The sequence below is a fragment of the Octodon degus genome, unplaced genomic scaffold (assembly GCF_000260255.1).
Source record: "Octodon degus isolate 3935 unplaced genomic scaffold, OctDeg1.0 scaffold00089, whole genome shotgun sequence".
NCBI classification, from domain to species: Eukaryota; Metazoa; Chordata; class Mammalia; order Rodentia; family Octodontidae; genus Octodon; species Octodon degus.
This window is the reverse complement of record NW_004524665.1, coordinates 4,104,581-4,112,044: the sequence shown is the minus strand read 5'-3', so window position 1 is coordinate 4,112,044 and position 7,464 is coordinate 4,104,581. Positions and strand designations below refer to the sequence as shown.

Genomic DNA, 7,464 nt, shown 5'->3' with positions numbered 1-7,464 from the left:
CCAGCTCAGCCCACCAGGGGGCGGGTCTGGCTGGCATGTGGTGCTGGGGATCGAACTGCGGTCCCTGTGCTTTGCCAAGCTTGTTTCAAGTAGGTGCTTTAGACCACTGAGCCATCTCTCCAGCCCCCCTAGAAATGTTAAAGAAAGCAATTAACCCTTCTTCACATGATAGTAAGTAAACAAAAATGAGCAATTTAGGCAGGAAAGCTGTTCATGGGTCTTGTAACCAAAAAGAGGGGAGTTCCATATAAGGTAGCATTCTGCTTTCAAAAAACGGAGCTAACACGAATGAAACAAAAACAGTAAAGACTAAATAATTTACAAAAATAGAAGCCAGATTGGTATTTTTTATCAAGTATATGCTTATCTTAAAATCTCTGCTCCTGAAGTAAATATTTGGCAACCACAGTGATTAGCAGTTAAAGCAATTTCAAAAAAATAAGAAGTCATCAAAAATGGACTACTACGGGCCGGGCAGACAGCTCAGTAGAATAAGCGCTTGCCTGGCAAGCACAAGGTCCTGAGTTCAATCCCTGGTTCTGCAAAACAAAAATGGACTACTTGTCTGAAAGAGCAGTACCTGTATTATACAGATTGAACTTCATGGCTCATCATTACAACCATTTCCAAAATGTAATTCATAGTACCCTTTTAGAAATTAAGATAATTTCATTTGTGTTCCATAACAGATAAGGCAGATAAGCATTTCAAAAGCAAAATGGGATCCAAATATGTGGTGCATAATGTAGACCAGAATGGAGTCTAACGTTATACAGACATTTGCTAATAAAGCTCCCTGTAGGACCATTACACATAAATAAGGTAAGTGCAGACTAGTTCTGTGGAACTTTTTTGAAATTGAAAGCCTAAAACACAGTATGTTTTTCAGGTAGGCACCAAGTTATTCTAAAAATTCTTCACAATGGTTGCTCTGACATTTCTTTCGTCTGATACTGTACAGCAACAATACATGTGATTTGCCAGGAAAAAAAAAAAAAATCCCCCCAAGCCAAAACACCATTCCAGATCCTGTACACTTCACTCTCATTGGAAGTGCTATCAGCATAGTCTTTGCAACTAGGCCAAAGCATATATTTAAGAAGTTTGGGTTTTGGGGTTTTTTTTGTTGTTTTGGTTTTTTTTTTGGTGGAACCAGGGATTAAACTCAGGTCCTTGCGCTTGCCAGGGAAGCGCTTATTCCACTGAGCCATCTCCCCGGCCCCCAAGAAGTTTTTATAAATTGTTTGTGATGTTCATTATGTTTAATTCTTATAACAAACTGTTGTCTGATGAAGACAGCATTGTGCTTTATGTAAGAATTGAAACCTCAAAATAATCACCATATAGCTTCTAAGACTTATGGGAGAATAAACTAGGATGGTGCATAGATATTAAGATGAAATCCACAACGCTGGATTTATAAATGTTTACAGCAGCCCAGACTAGAAGACAAGCCCAAACCACCATCAGAAAAATGAAATATGATATGGTCCAAGGTGTATCCTTGAAGTTTTGTCTCAACCCTCAGTATCAATAGTGAAGATTGATCTTCAGTTCAGTTCAGCCAGCAGAATTTTTTTTTTTTTTTTTTTTTTTTTTTTTTTTTTTTTGGCAGAACCGGGGATTGAACTCAGGCCCTTGTGCTTGCCAAGCAAGCACTTATTCTACTGAGCTATCTCCCCAGCCCCCAGCCAGCAGAAATTGACTATGCAACTTTCCGTTGTATTTACTGTACAGAATATGTACATTCTAGAAGGTCCTTTAGTGCTACACTGTTGTACTTTTTGTCCCAGCAATTTGAGGACATGCAAATTCCACAAAGTCACCAATGAGAACAGGCCAAGCTCTTTCTTCATCATAATTAGACATGTCACCTGCAATCATGGTACTGAAGTATAGAAAAAGGTTCCAAGTATCTTTTGGTATTGATCATTTAAGATGTTCCAACAAAAATTCATTCCATAAGTCTAAGAACTTAAATCTTCCATTAAGAACTAAGTTCTAGGGGCTGGTGAGATGGCACAGTGGTCTAAAGCACCTACTTGCAACAAGTTTAGCAAAGCACAGGGACCGCGGTTCGATCCCCCAGCACCACATGCCAGCCAGCCCGCCCCCTGGTGGGCTGAGCTGGCCACACACACACACACACACACACACACACACACGCATAAATAAATAAAATTAAAAAAAAAAAAAAAAAAAGAACTAAGTTCTAGCAGGCAATGGCCATTTCTAGATCTAATCCTTTTTGTCCTGGATTTTTTGCAAAATTAAAAGCAAACTGGTAAAAATCTTTAAATCGACCTGTTTCTTTCCATTCTTGTTCCATCTGGGGTATTTGAGCCCTTAGCTTTTCTAGGCTGTCACATCCTAATTCTGTCAGGCCATCCATGAACTCCAGCTTGGAGAACTCACATTGTGTTGCTGCTCTGAACTTCCATACAATGATCAGAACACTAATGCTGGCTGGATCAAGAGCCAGCTCATGACAGCACTGCTGTATACCATCTACTCCAATTTTATTTTCATCTTGAGGATCTTTATATTTATTGTATAGTTGTTCTAACTTCTTCCTGTCCAACGATTCTTTTGCACTCTCTTCAGGATTTTGGAAAAATTATCTGTTGCAATATCTAACTTCCAATCATTTTGAGAAAGACAACTTTCAGCAGTTTTTTCACTAGATTGTGTGAAGATCATAAGCTGCTGAAGTTCATCCTTCTGTGATGATTTCAACTTGTTCATGTTGGTGTCTTCCAGGCCACCCACAACTCATTCCTGAGCCTATACTTTCTGCCCAGCTCTTCATCCTCAGTTGTAGGGGGAGGAATGATCACAGCCCGGTCTCCTGCCACACAGCAAGGCATCACCTAATCTGACAAGTTGTTAGGATGGTGTGTCACGTCATTGTACCTATTCTGAAATACCAGGCTCTCCTGAGACAAGAACCAAGAATACAGGATGTCCTTTTGCCTGATTCTCCAGGGAATTAAACCATGTTTCAAACTTCACAGGTGTAAGCACAGAGTCCTGAGTTCAATCCCTGGTACCAAAAAAAAAAAAAAAAAACTTCACAGATATAAACATACAACAGACTGGACTTGGCTCAATCACATCGCTGGCACATCTACCAAGGAACACTGGGTAAAGAACAACCATAGTGATTAACATTTAAGAAAAGTTCAGTCAGATCCATGTGCCTTCTATCCCAGGTCTTTTCTCAAAGACTACTGCCTGCGTAATACAGTCTCACAACTGTCCACTGTATTCTCTCATTTGTAAATAAAGAGAAGCATAACGAGTGTTAACAGTGAGCACAAACACACATACACACATGCTCACAAGAGCCTGCTGAGAAGCCATTTCACCAGTACCACCCACACACACTCTAACCAGAGAGCCTCTCCCCTGCCCTGGAGCCACACCTGGCTCTGGTACTCACCTGCCCAGCTGCCAGGGGAAGTTGTCTCCTCTCTCTGCCCACCTGTGAGAATATGAGAGTGACCCTAGGCCCTCCAAGGGAAAGCCCTGGTTCTGGCACTGGCTGTGCCACAGTCCTCCTGAGCTGCCTTCAGCGAAGCCCCACATTCAGTACACACAGCCACTGCCCTGGCACAGCCTGTCTCTTCCTGCTCCTTGACCCGGTGGGTGCAGCATGGGACTGTGCACACAGAACATACTAGGTTAACAGTCTCTGTCACAAAGAGTCCTTGGTTACTACAGTACTTGCTCACTCAGCACCCAGCCTAGCCTAGCCTGGCCACATTGAGGTCATATGGCCCTCATGGGAGGTGGAAGGACAAAGCCAAAGAAGGTCACCAAGACCTACAGCAGAGAGCTGGCACTAAGAGCATGGGGTCCCCTCGAGGCAGTGCCAAGGGTAGGAGACACTGTCCAGGGGGACTCTGCTAGGCACAGCCACAAACATAGCCTCCATCCCAGCCTGGGGCTGGCAGTCACAAGAGTGTGGCAGAGGGCCGGCCAGATAGCTCAGCAGACTAAAGCACTGCTTAGGCAGAGCTCAGTGGCCAGGGTTCAATCCCTAGCGTGCTGTGCCAGCCCCACCCTTGGGACAAGCTGAGATAGCGATTGTGACTGGGCATGGTGGTACACACCTGTAATCCCAGCTCTTGTGAGGCTGAACACAGGCGTATCACTACGAGTCCGATCTACATAGTGAGACTCTGTAAACCCTGTACTAAATTAAAAAAAAAAAAAAAGTGTGGTACTCTTCTGTGTAAGCAAATCTGCCCATTATGACACTTTTTCCTCTGCCCAAGTCAAAGTGACTGGCTTGAAGATTTTGCCCAGGAAATATGTGAGATACACACAAGCGCAGAAGGAACTCCAATACTAAAATGTGAATAAAGGTCACAGCTCCCTGCAGTGGAGCAGCCCTGACCTTGCACAAACTGACGTCTGCTGGACATGGCAAAAAAGTGCAGAGCCCCAGAGTCACCCTGGGCAGGCCCACCCAGAGTGCTCACTCATTCCTCAAATGGAAACCAGATAGACAAGACTTTAAACAACCAGAAATACCACTACACAGCTTCCGTGTATCCGGTAAGCAATCAAAGGCATCTTCTAGGGTGAACTGCCTTGGCTTTCCTGTAAAATTTTATTTATCCTGTCTTTATTGGTTGTATCCTGCTAACTTTTGGACAGTTAATCATGAATGTCAACTTGATAGGACAGAGCAAGGCCTAGCAATTAGGAAGGCACACTACTGGGTATGTCTGTACAGTGTCTCCAGAGATGCCTGGCAGTAGGGTCAGGGCACCAGCTAGAGAACACTTGCCCTGAATGTGGGTGGCAACATCCAACAGGTTGGGCCCAGCTGGGACACAAAGCAGGACAAAGCTCTCAGGTAAGAACACATGCTCCACTCATCCAGGGTGCACTGTTTTGCTGCTGCTGCTCCTGCAGCTGCCACCACCACCACTCTTGTAAAACTGTAGCCTCTGACAAGGACTCCAGCTTCAGTCCTCTTTCTGAAGTGTCCACTACTTGGACTGAGCAGCCACTGGTTTCCCTGGCACCAGCCTGCAGCCAGCCACTGTGGGACTCCCCAGCCTCTAATCCTGAGAGCCATTAATAAATTCCTGCAATGGATTGGCAACTGGTGGTCAGCTTGTAACACCAGACTGAACTGAACGAGCATGGAGCTGGGTGTGGAAGGCTGCCCTGAGGATTGTCACTGGCAGCATAAGAGGCAAAAGTGGAGAAGGAGAAGCTGGGCCAGGGAGATGGCTCAATAGAATAAGCGCTTGCCTGGCAAGTGCAAGGGCCTGAGTTCAATCCCCTGTTTCACCAAAAAAAAAAAAAAAAAAAGAAGAAGAAAAGAAAGAAAAAAGAAGGAGAAGCTGTAGGGACTGTTCGTTTTCTTGATATAGACTTGGCTGTTACCACTGCAGGAGCTCATGACGTCACTGTTGTTAAGGATAGTTATGGTACCTTTTGGGGAACTCTGGTTCTTACTCTGGGCGTCACTTCCTGGCTCCAATGCAGATCCCTCAGCCTACTGCACAGCTCCTTCATCCCACTGGCACAGACTTTCTAGCTCCCACCACTGACCTTTGGGCCTTCCCAGTACAGACCCATGAAACAGAGCTACATGAGACATTGTTGTGGGCTCTTGGGCTCTTGGCCTCTAGCTGGACTCATGGGAGACGTTGTTATGCTCTCTATGTCTTCACCTGGACTCGTGCAAAATACTGTGGGATCCAAGCCCTCCGCTGGATTCCTTGATCTTCAGTATGTGGAAAGATTTCCTGCACTCTTTTTGTATATGCGTGACTACTGAGTGACTATTCTAAAATAATTCTACAGATTATGTGTCTTGTATTGCACCCCTTGCAAGCCCTGACCACAACAGTCCCTAGCCCCTCCCTTTTTTTTTTTTTTTTTTGAGACAGGGTCTCGCTATGCGGTTCAGGCTGGCCTTGAGCTCATTTTGTGACCCAGGCTGGTCTCAAATTCATCTCCTCCTGTGCCCATCTTCCAAGTGCTGGAATTACAGGCGTGTGCCACCATGCCCACCTGAAGAATCATAGTACACTCTCAATTCTGCTCCTCTGGAGGATGTGAATACAAGCCTTTGGAGAATAACCTGATGGCCACTCATCACCTTTTTTGTTTTATTTTATTTGTATTTAGTACAGGATCTACAGGGTCTACAAGGTCTCACTACACAGATCAGATTTGTAGCAATCCTTCCTGTTTTTCAGCCTCCAAGCACTGGGATTACAGATGTGTGCCACCATGTCCAGTTTCAATCACTGTCTCGGCCTGCCCTAGGGGCAGGGGCAGTATGGCAGGCCAGGGATCGAACCCATGACCCTTGCATCTGCCTAAACAGGTGCTTTAATCTGCTGAGCTATCTAGCCAGACCCTTTTTTTATTCTGAGACAGGCTCTTGCTATGTAGATTGGACTGGCCTTGAATGCACTGTGTCACCCAGGCTGGTCTCGAACTCATGGGGAGCCTCAGCCTCCCAAGTGCTGGGATTATAGGTCTGCACCACTAATTCAGCCTTGTTATTGGAACTCTTTTTAGCACTATCCATAAAGTTGACCTCATCTGAAGTCCTTTAAAATTCCTATAAACTACAATGTGCATTAAATCTCAACAAAATTAAACTCTATTTATTACCTTCCTGTTAGCAGGGATGAGAGGCAGTGCAATGGAAACTGGCTAACACATGGAATGTAATTTTTGGCCCAAATGATGCCCCAAGATGGATGCTTGTATTACCCCCATTTCACAGATGAGAAAACTGACTCCTGGAAAGATGAAGTTTCTTGCTCTAAGTCACAGGGCTAACAAGGAGCACCTCCATCACATACCTTGTGAAACTCTTGAGTGTCACACACCATTTCAACAGCACTACCTAGGGGAAGGAAGTCTTACACGTGTTAGAACTGTCTGCTCTGCATTCTTCATGGTTACTCTGACCTGGTCGTTTCCGGGTGACCACTACAATGACACTAGCAGCACTACCTGCCAGGTCTCCACCCCAAAGCTGTGTGGCATCTCAGCAAAAGCCAGCTGGCAGGAAATGCGCACAGTGCTGTGCTGTGTTTTGGGGAAGTCATGCAGAAGCTGCTTATCCTCTCCATGCTGTGGCTTCTTCTGGCAGTCTAGAAAAGTCCTGTGGGCCCCATCTCAAAATGACTTAATCTAAGTATAAAACATAAAGCACCTATGATTGCAGTGGAAGCCTATTTTAATAAAATACAGTCACAGCCACAGAGCACTTTAGGGAGTGGCAGAGGTTCATGTACCAAGGTTACCAGGCTACACATACTTTCTCCTCACCTTCCTCTCTCAAAAGGAGTCATGGTGGTGACTGGTGCTCTGGCAGCTGTCCTGGACCAAACGTATCACTTTCTGGAAGGTCCTGGGTGGCCCTGTGGAATCACCACACCCAAAAGAAACAGCCTTCCATATTCACAGCCCTCTTTT

At 45.0% G+C, this 7,464-nt stretch overlaps 1 protein-coding gene and 1 pseudogene across 2 annotated transcripts in view; both read right to left on the bottom strand.

The window, feature by feature from the left end:
* Dgkd (diacylglycerol kinase delta) overlaps nucleotides 1-7,464 on the bottom strand; it is a 101,658-nt gene that overhangs the window by 50,802 nt on the left and 43,392 nt on the right. The window lies entirely within an intron of this gene.
* Nucleotides 1,694-2,745, bottom strand: LOC101565003 (annotated as a pseudogene).